Below are 15,968 nucleotides of genomic sequence, written 5' to 3' on the forward strand. Positions count from 1 at the left end.
TGTCTTCCAGTGTGCCTCTTCACCTTATTTTTTGAGACAGGGACTCTCACTGAATCCGAAGCTTGCTGATTTGGCTAGATTGGTAGGCTAGCATTCCCCAGGGCTGCACCCTGTCTCAGCCTCCCCAGTGGTATGATTTATAGTGTGTGCTCCTGTGTCTGCCTTTATGGTGCTGGGAGTCTAACTCAGTCCTTGTGCTGGCACAGCAGTCATTTACTGATGGAACTGGCTTCTCAGTCCCAGACAGATGTTTGCAAATATTTTTCTCCTATTTTATTTTTCCTTCCAGTTCTGGGAATTGAACTCAGGGCCTTGCATGTGATAGGCAAGCATGCTATGTCTGAGCTTGACCCTTAACCCTTTAAAATACTTTAATTTTCAGGGCAGCATTAAGAGCATAGTAAAATTAAGAGATAGCCACAGTGCTCACAGCCTGCACAAGGACTGTCTGTTGGTCCCGTAAACATGCAGTGACAGCACTGTCCCCTAGTTTAGTCTAACCAGGTTGATTCCCAGATGTGGAGTGCTTTATGGACTGGGCAGCTACATAAAGAGAATGTGAGACACAGGCTTTCTCAGATTAATTAGACTCCAACGTGGGATGTAGCCAGTCCACCTACTCTGTTGCTTTATGCCTGCACATTCTGGTTATGTTAACTTTGGTTGTTGGGCACTTGCTGTGTTTTCCAGTGCATGGTTACTTAAGAGGAGATGTTGTCTTGTTCAGTCTGTGGGTGTTGAGTGAATGATTTGTAGGTAGTCCAGCCCTCCTTCAACTTTCATCCAGTCTCTTTAGCTTCCTTGGGTTCACTTCCTAAATTAGTAATTTAGATTTTTCGCCGAATGCTGATCTTTTAGTTCCTTCAATCCTTCTCTACTTACTGTCTGCCTCTCCACTTCAAGGAAGAGCTTCTCTGTATGTGTTTGTTACATGCTTATTGTAGATTCCTGTGTGTGTGTGTGTGGGGGTGGGTGGGTGGGTACCTGAGGAGTCCTAGGGATTGAATCAGGCCATCATGCTTAGCAGCAAGCACCTTCACCTGCTGACTCATCTTGTCAGCTCCAAATGTGGTATTTTATTTAAAAAAATGGAATCCTGGCTTTACAAGATGGCTCAGTTGTTATGTCTGCTGCCTTTTCAGGGGGTGAGAGCCCAGTTCTCAGTACTCCCTTTGGGCATTTTATAACATCAGATGAGCATTAGATCTGGAGTCTCTTTCTGCCTTAAAATGTGCACATGCATACATATAAACAGATAATAAAACATGTACCCAGATGTATTGATCCCTTTAGCTGGATCTTGGGTTACTGTTGGAAAGTCCTTTTTTTCTCTTTTTTTCTGGTTTAGAGTTTCTTTTTTTTTAAAGAGCCTTAAGATGGATTGCCATTGTTGATCACTCCATCCCTCACATTCAGAACATTAGAATATTCCATTACCTACAGTTACTTAACAAGCTAGTGGGTAGGAAGAGAAGAAAGGTGCTGATGAGTCCAGTAGAGAGATAGTTTTGGTGGATCGACAAGACCACAACCATTAAGAATTAATAGCATTAAAAAAAGCCATCAGAAATTTAAAAAATACTTTTTATATTCACATTTATGTGAGTATTTTGCCTGCATGTGTGTGCCATGTGCGTGTTTGGTGCTCATGGAAGTAGAAGAGAGCATTGCGTCCACCGGAGCTGAAACGAGAGACGGTTGTGAGCCACTGTGTGGGTTCTGGGAATTAAACCCCAGTCACCTGAAAGAACAGGTGCTTTTAGAGGCTAAGCCATCTCTCCAGCCCAGAAGAAGGAAATCTTAAGCCAAGTATAATGGTGTAAACTTAAAATCCTAGAATTTGCCTGCAGTTTAACCACAGGGATACAGGAAAATTGCTGTGAGTTTGAAGCCAGCCTGGGCTTAGCTTACATAGTGAAAACTATGCCTCCAAATATTTTTTTTCTAAAAGTTGTTAGGCTTACTCCAGCCCCCCACTCCCCCACCCCCTTATTTTTATTTCCAAGACAGGGTTTCTCTGTATGTAGGCCTACTTGTCCTGGAACTCCCTCCGTAGGCCAAGCTCGAACTTAGATCCAAGAACCACTTCCATCTGCCTCCCAAGCGTTGGGATTAAAGATATGCATCACCACTGCTCAGCTCATTTTTTTTGTTTCTTTTTGAGACCTCTCATACTGTAGCCCAGCCTGGCCCAGAACTCTTGAGGCTCACATTGGTCTGGAAACAGCAGTGATTCTCAGCCCCCAGTGTGATGGGACTACAGATGATTACCACCAAGCCAAAGCCTCACTCCGTGCGTGTGCGTGTGCGTGTGCGTGTGCGTGTGCGTGTATATGTGTACATACTAGAGGTTGACATTTGGTGTCTTTAATTGCTTTCTCTTTTCATTTTTATTTTTGTGGCAGGTATTGTCATTGAACCTGGAGTTTGTAGATTCAGCTAGACTAGCTGTACAGGAATCCAATTGTCCCCACCTTTCAGTGCTCTGGGATTATAGGCTTGTGCTTGGCTTATTACATGGGTGCTGGGGGTTTATTTAATTTATTTTTGGTTTTTTCAAGACAGGTTTCTCTGTGTTGTTCTGATGTCTGTCCTGGATCTTGCTATGTAGACCAGGCTGGCCTGGAACTCCTAGAGATTCCCCTGCCTCTGCCTCCCAAGTGCTGGGGTTAAAGGCGTGTGCCACCACCACCAAGCTAATGTGAACAAATCAATAAAAGACCCACATGTAAAACCAATACATGATGTCTACTGTGGTGGTTCATACTTTAATCTTACCATTGGGGTGGCAGATCTCTGAGTTCAAGGTCAGTTTAGTCTACTTAGTGAGTAGACCATCGAGGGCTACATAGTGAGACATCTCTCAGAACACCAAAAGAAATAATTAAGAGCACATTCTTTTGCACCGGAGCATTGATTGTTCAGTGGTTAAGAGTACTGGCTGTTCTTTCAGAGGACCTGGGTTCAATCTTTAACACTCACATGGTAGCTTGCAAAAGTCTGTCATTACAGTTCCAGAGGATCCAATACCCTCTTCTTGCCTCCATGGACACTGTACACATGTGCACAGACATACATGAAGGTAAAACACCCACCCATACATAAAATAATAAAATAACAATAAGAAAATTAAATCCCAATACATAGGACTGGAGAGAGACAGACTGTACATTTTATAGGAAATTTAGGAAAACCTGGCATAATTAGACCTTATCTCAAAACAAACAACAAAGTCAGGAGATGGTCTTGGGATTGTAACTAGAATAAATGCTTCTCCAGCGAATTTGGGGAGGAGATGGCAGTTACCAATTAGCACCCGTCCCTTGGTTGGTTCGGCTAGGCAACACATCCTGGTAGGGACGCATGGGGGACAAGCTGTTCACCCTGGTATAGAGGAAGAGGCTAAAGACCTTCCGGTCAGGGCCGGACACTGGGGCCTAAGCTGTCACATAGATTGGTAGGGACTCACACACCACACCAACTGCAGGGCTGGGGCCTGTTGCTCAGTCCTCGTTCAGGCTCCAGTGTCTTGGAAAAGGAGCAATCACAACCCCCTGGAGCAGCGTGTTAGGTCTTAGCTCTTTGGAGCCACCTTCTCAGCCACAGCCACTAATAGCCCTCTGAATGCAGAGCCTCCTCCCTGTGTGGACACAGTTGACTTCCTTTTCCTAACATGACCACGGAGAAAGCCCTTTTGTTGATTATGCAACTAAGTTGTCAGAAAAAGCATGGGGAACAGCCAGCCCAAAAGATAGAGTTGTAGTGTCAATTTATGCACAAAATAAAAGTAATGTGCTTCTGTATATTGACAAGATTCTTTTTTGTTTTGTCTCAGTGTCTCTTGCTATGTAGCCCAGGCTGGCCTTGAACTTACTGCAGATTCCTTGCCTGTTTTTAAAGTGCTTCAGCTTTTGGCATAAATATATTTAAAATTTAAAAAAATATATATATTTCATTTGTTTTTTGAAGACAAGGTTTCTCTGAGTAACCCTGGCTGTCCTGGAACTCACTCTGTAGAGCAGGCTAACCTAGAACTCAGAGATCCACCTGCCTCTGCCTCCTGAGTGCTGGGATTAAGGGCGTGCACCACCACCGCCTGGCTCCGATTTTTTTTAAGTTTGGGGCTTTTGTGTTGATTACACAGCTATCTGAAATACAGCTTGAATGTAGTGGCGCACAGGAGGCTAAAGGCAGGAGTGTCATGAGGTCGAGGCCTGTCGGCTGGTTTAAGGACAGCGTGGGTTTCATAGTGCCATCTTATTCTACGTAAAAGAAACACAAGACAGTAGAATCACTGGTGGGCTGGGAATGCAGCTCAGAGGTGGATCAGTTGTTAAGCTCCACCTCCACAATGAAAATCAAAACAAGACACATTCAAACCGGGCCTAGTGGTGCACAACAGATTCCAGAAGCTAGGAACCTTGAGGCAGGGGGTTTCCATTTTGAAGCTAGCCTGGAAGACATAATGAGACAAAATCTCAAAATCTAAAACCATAGGGAAGTGGAGAGGATCCAGAAGGAGCTGGAGGAGGGAAACATATGGTCAAAATATTGTATAAATTTTTTGTATTAAAAATAAGGGCTGGAGAGATGGTGATAGGAGCTCTTCCCGAGGACTTGGGTTCAATTCCCAGCACCCATATGGCAGCTTACAACGGTCTGTAACTCAAGTTCCAGTGGACCTGACTCCCTCACAAAGACATGCAGGTCAAACACCAATGCATATAAAAATTAAAAAATAAAAATAAAAATAAATGGCTAGGCGGTGGTGGTGCACAACTTTAATCCCAGCACTTGAGGCAGAAGCAGGTGGATTCTTTGAATTTGAGGAACAGTGAGTTCCAGAACAGCTGGGGTATTATATTACACAGAGAAACCTTGTCTCGGAAAACTTAAATAAACAAGTGAACAAACAAGTAAATAAACTGAGGAAATAGAGTAAATTAGACAAGTAACCAAGAAACCCACATGGGGTGTTTTGCTGATTATAGGTGTCTGAAACATGATAGTTTGTTATTTGAAAAGTAAAATGGGACACACAGTCCTTTTCTAAGAGGCCCTTATAGACAATGGCAGGAAGGTGCAGGTTTCCTGACTCTGCCTGCTATGCTATCCAGGTCTGAGCTGTGCAGGACACCATGTTAGGCGGGGTGTGGAGTGCACTTAGGTTTTTAGCTATGCCAGCCGACACTGACACGTTCCTGTTGCTGAAACAGGGTTTAGTCTACTTTCTGTTCATGTATACCTTGAGAATTTTTAAGACACAGTAATGTTTGTATAATGCTAACAGGTAAAAATTCAATTGCATGTCAGAATAAAATTTCATGAATTATTTTCTAATAAAAGTTTTAGAATTTTGCTATGACTTGGGCCTTTGTTGGTTTCGGGGGAAGGAACTGTGGGTCTAATTCTGTTCTCTGTAAGGGCGTACGTAGATCTTCTTCCTTCAGGCATTTGCACCCTAGGTTCAGGTCATCTTGTAGTTCTAGTTAGTTCAGTTTGGTGTCTGATATTATTTGTATAGTTTTACATAGTTAAAATGGTTTTTTTTCCCACATTGTCAAGAAGGACATTTTAGATATAATTTTGACACGAACACTGTGCATATTGAATTACATTTCTGTGTTTAAATATCGAGGAATAGAAATATTTTTCATCTTTATAAACCAGGACACCAGGATCTTGCCAAGATAACTATGTGGAAATGGAATATATCTGAGTGTTAGTAAATGCCATCACCCACTTTCTCCCCCAGCCTCATGCTAGTCTTTCTTTGCCCACAGCTGCAGCGGTAGACATCATTCAGGAAGTGACCTTGGCTTGTATTAATCAAATTCAGAACACAAAAAAAGCTTCTGGCTAACATGCTGACTTGATGTAAAATTTTGTCGCATCCATTTTCCCTCAAAATGAGGCCATCCTGTAAAAAGAAAACAAATTAAATGCCTGCGTACACAGAGAGCACACGCTTCTGCAAGCTGTGTTCAAGAGTGAACTAGATGTATTTTAAAATGAGACAGTCATACATTTATATCACGGGGGGTTGGAAGTTATTGGAGATTACTTGTTATAATTCCAAGTTAAGAAAAGATGTGCATCATCATTGATATAGTCAGGAGCTGAACCTTGTATGTCGAGTTGCTCTGTGGCTTTTCTGTGCGGTGAGGACAGTCTGCGGTGCTCTGGGCCTTTGGCAGTTGTGCAGTAAGTGGGGCACTTTGTGTATTCACTGCTGGTGTTTCAGAAATAACTAATATTTGATATTCTTGGTTTGGATAAAACCTCCTATCTTGTATGTGGTCATTTTAGTAGCCAATGGTGGGTCCTGGAGGGACAGGGAACAAATGGGCCCCTAGAAGCTCTAGCTGTAGCCTCCCCTTGTGAAAAGGACGGTACACTGCAGTTTGCATCAGTGACCTGAGGGAGTGGGAGCCTAAGCACTATAATTAATGGGCTTCATTATCGAGTTTTCTCTTTAAAGCATTTCCAGGGAACTAAACAGGCATCATCTTCTGTCATTGTAGGTTGTTGGTAGAATTGAAGCCTCATGGAGGAAAATCTTAACCTTCTCTGATTATTAATTCTTTGTCTTTACTAGCATTATCGATCAGTTTATTGGATGCTCTTAAGATAAAGAAATCCTGACTTGAAGGAGAAAGAGGATAATTATCAAATCATTTTTCTTCTCAAACCCCTGTTTAAAAATAAAGTTGTCACCTGACCTTAGGGTGTTCGATGCCTTTTTTACCTTTCCTGCTTCTTAAGAGAAGGCCTTGGAGGAACAGCAGCAGCCTCGGTAGCCAGGGAGTTAATGCTGCTGCAGCCCGAGGGTCAGCGCAGTCTGTTTGCTGATTGGCTGCTAAAAGGTGAAATTGAAACCACTGTAAACTTTTGACCTTGTAGCAGTTCCTGTGGAAAGCCTTCCAGGGGTGGAGCCTGCTCACCGCCCACCCCCCACTCCCACCCCCTCTGCTGTATTTATTTAGTGTGAGCCGGCCAGGCTCTTCTCCACTGCTTTTCAGAAGGAGAGGGTGGGTGAAACGGAGGGAGAGGCAGAGAGGAGAGAGCGGCAGGGCAGAGCAAGCAGCTGCCAGCAGCTTGCTGATGTGCCGCTTCCCTTCTAGCCATCCTTCCTAACTTGAGCCCAGCCAAAGATGTGAGGCCGCTTCAGAGCGCTCTGCCCCAGGATTTTGTAGTCTCTTTACTTAGTTTCTGGGCATTTAAAAGCAGAATAGTGTGCCTCCACAACTTTCAGTTTTTGAGATAAGATCTCACTGTGCAGCTGGCTAGCCTGATGCTGAAATTAAGTGTGTCTGCCACCACACCCAACATTTTGTAAAAAATGCATTTTTTTAAATTTTATGTTTGTTAGGTTAGCATGCACAGTACTGGGTTTCATTATGGCATTTTCATGCATGTGTGCCATGTACTTGGCTCTAACCACCATCTTCCCCTACTGCCATCCTTCCATCCCCTGCACCCTGAGGCTGGAGTCTGTGTTTGAGCAGAATGCCTGGCATTACTTCCTGGATGTGCTGAACTATATGGAAACTTTCACTTTCAATCACCTTTCTGCATTTCATTTATGTAGCCTGTCTTCCATATAGTTTTTAGACAAATAGCCAATATTTTCTCCCTTTATTTTATTTTGTTTTATTTTTGAGACAGAGTTTCTCTGTGTAGCTTTGCGGCCTGTCCTGGAACTCTCTCTGTAGAGAAGGCTAGCCTTGAACTCCCATGCTGGGATTAAAGGCGTGTACCACCACTGCCCAGCGCTTTCTTTCTCTCTTTCTCTCTTTCTCTCTTTCTCTCTCTCTCTCTCTCTCTCTCTCTCTCTCTCTCTCTCTCTCTCTCTCTCTCGTTCCCCTTTGAAGCTCGTGTGTGTGTGTGTGTGTGTGTGTGTGTGTGTGTGTGTGTGTGTCTGTCTGTCTGTGTGTGTGTGACACAACTGCCCAGCTGCAAATGGCCAGTATTATATAAAGTGTTATTGGAATTGGCAGGATGGCTCAGTGGGTAAAGGTTTGACTGAGCTGAGCTTGGGCCCATGATGGAGGAGAGAACAGATTTCTGAAAGTTGTCCTCTGACATTCACATTTCTGTAATGGGGCACAGGAACGCACGCACTTACACATGCATGCATGAATAATAAAAACATCCTTTAAAGGCGAACCCTTTGGGGGGGGGGTGGTCCTGGAATTGAATCTGGGCTTTGTGAATGCTAACAAACACTCACAGTGAACTATGTCCCCAACCCTGTTTTGTTTTTGAGAGAGAATTTGGCTAGTGTATATCCTAGGCTGGCCCGGAATTAGCCATCTTCCTGCCTTAGCCTTTCCAGTTCTGGGACTGCAGATGCATGTGGTTGTGCTTGTCTCTTCTGCTGTTTAGTGTGAAGAACTAACAAGGCATTTTATGAATCCAGGTAATATTTGCAGAGATTGCCTCATTTCACATCTTTTTTTTTGGTTTTTCGAGACAGGGTTTCTCAGTGTACCTTTGTACCCGCCTTTCCTGGAACTCACTTGGTAGCCCGGGCTGGCCTCGAACTCACAGAGATCCACCTGCCTCTGCCTCCCGAGTGTTGGGATTAAAGACGTGTGCCACCACCGTCCGGCTCATTTCGCATCTTAATCGTGCTTCGGGGTTACTCATTTTGTAGTACTAATATTCCCCACTGTTACTCATCCCTGCTGATAAAGAGCACAGGCATTGGTGCTCATCAAATGCTTATTTCATGGACATCACTTGTGTTTCCGAAACTTTAGTGCCTGTTTGTACCTACCTGCTTTTGCTCCCCCCAACTAATGGTGGCACCATGATTTCATTTTTATAGTATTTATTTTATTATTTTTAATTATTTGTGTGTGTATCTGAATGTGAGTACAGTGCAACCCAAGGCCAGAGATGTAAGCTAGGAGTTACAGGTTGCTGTGAGTGGCCTGCAAAGGGTATTGGGAAACTAACTCCGGTTCTCTGCAAGAGTAGTGTATGCTCTTAACCACTGAGCTATCGCTCCAGCCTCCTGTGGTTTTTCTCTTTCTCCTTTTCACTCCCTCCTTCCTTCCTTCCCTCCTTCCTTCCTCCTTCTCCCTTTCTCCCTCCTGCTCCTCCTCTTCCTCCTTTTTTGTATCTCGTGCTGTCCTGGAATTCCCTCAAAACTCAGCCATCTGTCTGCCTCTGCCTCCCAAGAGCAGGGACTAAAGGCGTGCGCTGCCACTCCTGGCCCATGAGTTCTTTACATTGTCATTTACTGGCACAGTCCTGGCATCCGGTAGACACAAGCAGGCATGTCTCTTTTTCTCCAGAAAAGGCTGTTTGTTTGTTTTTTTTAATTCAAGTCACTGCACATAGGAAACCAGAGGGGGAGCCCCAGGCTGGGACAGATACTGGCTACCCCTCCCCTACAGAACAAAGGGAGAAGGTGGTCCTGCACCCTTTCCCCATCAAAGTGGTGCCCCCCCCCCAACATCCAAGGGGCAAGACCACATCTTCCCTGGTGTGGGGTGGTTGGTAACCAGCATGCTGCACCCCAGTTCCCCTTCTCTAGGGGAAGTTCTTGGGGAGGAGAGCAGACAGAACAAGAGTATAAACTTTTGGTGCTGGTAGCAGGAAGGAACCTGGCTTTTTTCTTTTTCTTTCTTTTTTTCTTTTTGGTTTTTTGAGACAGGGTTTCTCTGTGTAGTTTTGGTTCCTGTCCTGGATCTTGCTCTGTAGACCAGGCTGACCTCGGGTAACTCACAGATCTGCCTGGCTCTGCCTCCTCCCAAGTGCTGGGATTAAAGGCATATACCACGGCTGCCCGGCTGAAACTGGCCTTTTTCAAAGGCTGTTTTGGGAAGCCAAGTCTGTTGCTTTCATTGTATCTTTCAGGTTTCCAGGTTGGCTTTGCCTAGGACTAAACATGTTTATAGTGCATGAAATGACTATAGTAAATGGTTCGATATAGTAAAAAGGCAGGCTGATCCTTTCTCATGTGCACCAGCGTGAGTGGTAGTGTACAGTATAAACCCTGCTGTCTTCTGTGAAGATCACGTGAATGCCGTGCTTAACTTTTTTTCTTTTAATAAAAAATACAGATATTGATATGGCAAAAAAGGCATCTACTCCGAGTCCCAGAGGAGGCTCTGTGCATGATGGTTTTCTCATGCTGAAGGGGGAGATGGGAATAATTATGAAGGGCTGATACTAATGCTTAATTTGAAGACAAGACAATAAACCCCCCCCCCCTTTTTTTTTGTCTTTAGGATCAAAAGATTTGCTGAACAGCGGACTCGGAGATCGGTAAAATAAGCTCCTACCTGAACCTCACTGACTGGGCGCCAGGTAATTCATGTAGTCTCCTTGACTTTATCGCTGTAATTTTCTTTCTTTTTTTTTTTTTTAAATTTATTTTATGCACATTGGTGTGAAGGTATCAGATTCCCTGGAACTGGAGTTATAGACAGTTGTGAGCTGCCCTGTGGGTGCTGGGAATTGAACCCCAGTCCTCTGGAAGAGCAGCCAGTGCTCCTAACCACTGAGCCATCTCTTCAGCCCCAGTAATTTTCTTTTACTTGAACTGCCTGAAGGCTCTGCCTTCTGCCTTGTGGCTTCAACTTGCTTTGTGCTTAATGTTCTTCTCTTGACGATGGTTGAGCAAGTGGACTTGGGCTGAGTGAACACATAGGTGTATGTTTGTCTACAGTATACAGACAAACATACTTACTGGGGACAGGAGGGAAAGCAGCCCTCTCTGCATCTCTGTGTGGATAGTTTAAGGTTTTTGGTGAAAATTGGCATCTGCCTAGCACGATGGTGCATGCTTTAGTCCCTGCAGAGGCAGGCCAGCCAGGGCTGCAAGGTGAGCCCTGTCTAAAAAACAAATTGGAATCAGCCCCAACCCATGTTTGCTATTTATTTTCCCCAGACTCCGTTCTTAACCTTTATTATTACATCAGAACAGTGAAATAGAAAAGACTGCCAGACCGCTCCAAAAGTACTGTGCTTTGCTCAGCTAAGTCAAGTTGGCATTATCCTGCCAGTTCTTGCTTAGTTAGTCCTGAAATCTGGGTCTTGGAATCCCAACCTCCTTGGATACATTTACAAAAGGCTTTATCTAGTTTGCTAGTTTTCTGTCTTTTACTTTTTTTTGGTCCCACTTTCTGTTTCTAATTTTAGCCTTGTCTAGGTCAAGAGCTAGTAACTTTGAGCAACAATTTCACATTTGCCTTTACCCATGTCCCCTTGTTGTTTCCTTATCTGCTAATTCTACCAATTTGTAGGTTTTTTTTTTTTTTTTTGGTTTTTCGAGACAGGGTTTCTCTGTGTAGCTTTGCGCCTCTCCTGGAACTCACTTGGTAGCCCAGGCTGGCCTCGAACTCACAGAGATCCGCCTGCCTCTGCCTCCCGAGTGCTGGGATTAAAGGCGTGCGCCACCACCGCCCGGCCAATTTGTAGTTTTGCTACAAGATTTTCTTATGTTCCTTTTCCTGTTTACAGAAAAAAGGAACGGTGCCTGGGATACTGCTCAGTGTTATAGTCACCTCCCGAGAGTGCTCAAGGCTTCATGTGTTTAAGCCTTTAGTCTAACCCCATGATTAGTTAGGGACCCATCCTGATTTCCTTTTGTATTGTTTATACTTTGAATTGATCCAGAGCTTGTCCTTGCTCTTGTAGGCACCTTCCTCGCTTTCATTCTGTCAGGTCCTTTGGCCTATTGGATGGTGCCACCTACAGTCAGGACAGGCCTTTGCCATGTCCTTTCTGCTCATGTGCCAGCTGTGGAATAGAGTTCACAGATGCACCCAGAAGTATACTGTGCCCATTAAAACCCTAGGCACCAGGGGCTCAGTCCAGTCAAGCTTGCAGTCAAGATGAACCCTCATAATGTAGTGAATACAGAAACACATTGTAGGGCTGGAGAGATGGCTCAGTGGTTAAGAGCACTGATGGTTCTTCCAGAGGACTTGGGTTCAAGTCCCAGCACCCACATGGCAGCTAACAACTGTCTCTAACATCCTCACACAGGCATACATGCAGGCGAAATACCAATGCAAATGAAATAAAAGTAAGTAAATTAATTTAAAACAAAACAAAAAACCACATTGTAGACGGAATAGTTTTTTTTTAAACTAAAATTTTCCTTCTAAAAGTTCCCCTGATGGGTCAGTGAGATGGCTCAGCTGGTAAAGGCACCTGCTGCCAAGCCTAACAACCTGAGTTTGATCTGAGACCCATATGCTGGGAGGAGATGTCCCCAAGTTGTCCTTTACCTACACATACATTATGTTCCCTTTCTCCATGCAAAATATCATAAAGTTCTGGTTGTAGTGAATCAATGTGAACAAAAATATCACTGGCACAGGAGTGACTACTAGGTTGTAAGAGCTATATTTATCCTGGCTCTTTATTTTTGTTTGAAAAACATTGCTTTGATTGTATGCTATCTTTTCAGCCTTTTTTTTTTTTTTTTGAGGTGTATGGATCATTTCATCTTGTCAGTTGCCTGCCTAGAGGGAGTAACTTCAGAATGAAGCCAGGAAGCACAGATGGCCAGTTTTGTAGTAGAAAAGCTAGTGGGACAGGGCTGTGGTCTTTGTGTAAGTTTTCATGATGATCAATTTGTACACTTTAGAGATAGATCTCAGGTTCTTTCTAACTGTAAGTTTTTGTGGTTGACAGATCTGGTTCTTCATGTAGAGACTCTCACCTGCTAAATGTTTCTCCCCACTCACTAAAGTACAAGGTCGCTAGTGAGATTCACAGTTAAGAGTCTCACTATGTAGCTCAGGCTGCAGAAGATAACAGGGCCTCACTTTGTAGCCCAAGTTGACTTTGAATTCAGTGATGCTCTTCCTACAGTAGCCCTTCGAGCACTGCGATTGTGCATTCCTGTAGCTAGAGTTTTCCTGCCTGGCCCACAGTCAGGACAAATCTCTCTCACCTGCCAGTCCCACAGCTGCTCAGACCCGACCAAGTAAACACAGAGACTTATATTGGTTACAAACTGTATGGCCGTGGCAGGCTTCTTGCTAACTGTTCTTACAGCTTAAATTAATCCATTTCCATTAATCTATACCTTGCCTCATGGCTTGTGGCTTACCGGCATCTTCACATGATGTTTGTCATCATGGCGGCTGGCAGTGTCTCTCTGACTCAGCCTTCCACTTCCCAGCTTTATTCTCCTCCTTGTCCCGCCTACACTTCCTGCCTAGCCAATGGCCAATCAGTGTTTTATTTATTGACCAATCAGCAACACATTTGCCATACAGAACATCCCACAGCACATTCCCTTTTATAGGAGGTGTTTGTGGGGATAAGTCAAGTATACTGAATGGTTCATTTGTGATTTAGCACATGTCTGTAACCCCAGCATTGGGAGGCTGAACCCAGTCTCTATTGTGAGTTCCAGGGCAGCCAGGAACCACAGACCTTATGTGCAAAAGCCAAACCTAAACACCTCCTACCCTAAACCTAAACAAATAAAGAGTACACAAGTCTTCTGTTTGTTATTGATGATTGCTAAAGTCTATCCTTTACCCCACTGGTGGTAGGATGAAGTTTTAGTAGGTGTCATTAGGGTTATTACCTCTCCAAGTTAGCAAAAATGAAAGTTTATTTTTTAGAGACAGGGTTTCTCTATGTAGCCCTGCCTGTCCTGGAACTCGCTCTGTAGACCAGGCTGGCCTCAAACTCAGAGATCCTCCTGCCTCTGCCTCCCAAGTGCTGGGATTAAAGGTGTGCACAACCACCACCGAGTCCCAAGAAAGTTCTTTTTCTTTTCTTTTCTTTTTTTTTTTTAATATATTTTGGTCATATCTTTCTCTCCGCAACCGCGGCGTGTCCCCCCCCCCCCCCCATTCTTTCTCTCTTTTAAAAAGAAAACCAGAACAAAGACAAAATCTATGTGGTTCTAATGGTAGTTCTTGCATTAAGTGGCTTGCTTATCGGGAGGGAGAGTCTGTGAGGAGGACTGGAATGTCTGACATTGAGCTCAGGTGTCCAGATGCTGTTTTCCTGTGTTGTACCGATCAAGTACTGAACTTCACCAGTTGGAGTGAGTTTGTTTTCTCTGTCACAACTCTTCCTTCTAGTTCACTGTTCTGTAAGATTAAATGGGAGTAATAGATAGTATGTATTTATTACAGGTATCTGCGCCATGTCAGATGAACAATCTGTGTTCACAATCATGTGTTTTAAGTTTTTTAAAAAAAGTTTTATTATGTATACACTGTTCTGCCTGCGTGTATGCTTGCAGACCAGAAGATGGCACCAGGTCTCATTATAAATGGCTGTGAGCCACCAGGTGGTTGCTGGGAATTGAACTCAGGACCTCTGGAAGAGCAGCCATTGCTCTTAGCCTCTGAACCATCTTCCCAGCCCATGTGTTTTAAAATTTAAGACACTAAATTGAGCATTATTTTGTATGTTGTGTGCTCTGATTTATTTAATGTGTATTGGTGTTTGTCTGCTTGCATGTCTGTTCACCATGTGCATGCAGTTCCTGCAGAGGCCAGAAGAGGGCGCCAGAAGTCCTGGAGTTACAGACCGTTGTGAACTGCCATGTGGGTGCTGGGAATTGAGTTCTGGTTCTCTGCAAGAGCAGCCAGTGCTCTTAACTGCTAAGCCATTAACTCCTGCTCCTTGTTTAGCATAATAATAACAACAATAATAAAACAATGATTCTAATGTATTTACCTTTTAAATTTAATGATGGCTTATAAGATTGAATTGTATTTTTGCATAATTAATTTTTCTCAGTCTCTCTCTCTGGCTTTATTAGGATTTATATTCAGATATGAGATTGGTAAAGCTCTACCTGCTCCTGATGTAGCAGTGTATTTTGTGCTCAGCCCTCCAGTTCTGAGGATCGAGCTTTACTGAGCAAGCACTCTACTGCTGAGCGATACCTCCAGACTTTACCTCAGTGTTTTTTTCTTTCCACACAAGGTCTCATGGTTCATAATGAAATTCAGCCTAGTTATACAGCTCGGGTGACCTTGAACTTTTGATCATCCTGCCTCTCTAGTGTTGGGGTTACAGGTGTGTGTCACCACACATATAGCTCACTTCAGTTTTTTAAAACCAGTTTTTACACTCAAGCTTATAACTACAATTTAAAACTTGCACTGTAATTTTTGGTGAATCTTCTATTTAAGGCCAGTCAAGTAGTTTTGTTATAAATGGAAAAGCCACAGGTATTTTACTTGGAATGATGTGACTTTTTTTCTTTTTTTAAGACCTTTTTAAAAAAATATTTTAAATTTATTTTTTGAGAATATCATACATGCATGCGGTATTTTTGATCATATATCTCAACAACTCTAGCTTCCCCTTAGAGCCTCCAATATGCCCCCTTACAACTCCTTTGTCTTTTTAATTTATTTCACTATTATTATTATTATTATTATTATTATTATTACTATTATTATTATGAAGAGACAGGGTCTGTCTCACATTTTAGTATAGGATGGCATGTAACTCACTGTATAGCCCAGGCTGGCATGAAATTTTTGGTTTTTCAAGACAGGGTTTCTCTGAGTCGCTCCTGGCTATACTCGAAATAGCCCTTAGACAGGCTGGCCTTGACCTCACAGATATCTGCCTGCCTCTGGATTAAAGGTGTGTGTCAAGCTTGACTGGAATTCTTGACTATCCTGCCTGAGTCTGTGTGCTGGGGTTACTTGTGTGAGCTACCGTATTCAGCAGTTCTAAAAGATAGAGAAGTAGACTACTGATATTGATGTATATATTTGGAATGTAGTGTGAATTTGTTAAAGCAAGAGTATTGATACATTTATTATTTTAAGTTTCAGTATTTTGAATATAATGTTGACATTATAAGTAACTCTTGGGCACAGACGTTGGCTCAGTGGGGGAAGACCCTAGCTCCATGAGCCTGACAACCTGAGTGTTATTTCCATAACCCCCAGGAAAAGCCAGGAGCAACGGCCTACATCTGTAATTCAGCACTCCTGAGGTGAGGTGGA

At 43.4% G+C, this 15,968-nt stretch overlaps 1 protein-coding gene across 6 annotated transcripts in view; it reads left to right on the plus strand.

The window, feature by feature from the left end:
* Ncoa3 (nuclear receptor coactivator 3) overlaps window positions 1-15,968 on the plus strand; it is a 102,368-nt gene that overhangs the window by 41,175 nt on the left and 45,225 nt on the right. For all 6 annotated transcript variants that reach the window (XM_052723366.1, XM_052723365.1, XM_052723367.1 and 3 more), the window contains one exon: window positions 10,245-10,323. The gene's annotated coding sequence lies outside the window, so the exon portion shown is untranslated. The remainder of the gene's footprint in view (window positions 1-10,244; window positions 10,324-15,968) is intronic.

The sequence above is a fragment of the Peromyscus californicus genome, unplaced genomic scaffold (genome assembly GCF_007827085.1).
Source record: "Peromyscus californicus insignis strain IS unplaced genomic scaffold, ASM782708v3 Scaffold_7__1_contigs__length_154581171, whole genome shotgun sequence".
NCBI classification, from domain to species: Eukaryota; Metazoa; Chordata; class Mammalia; order Rodentia; family Cricetidae; genus Peromyscus; species Peromyscus californicus.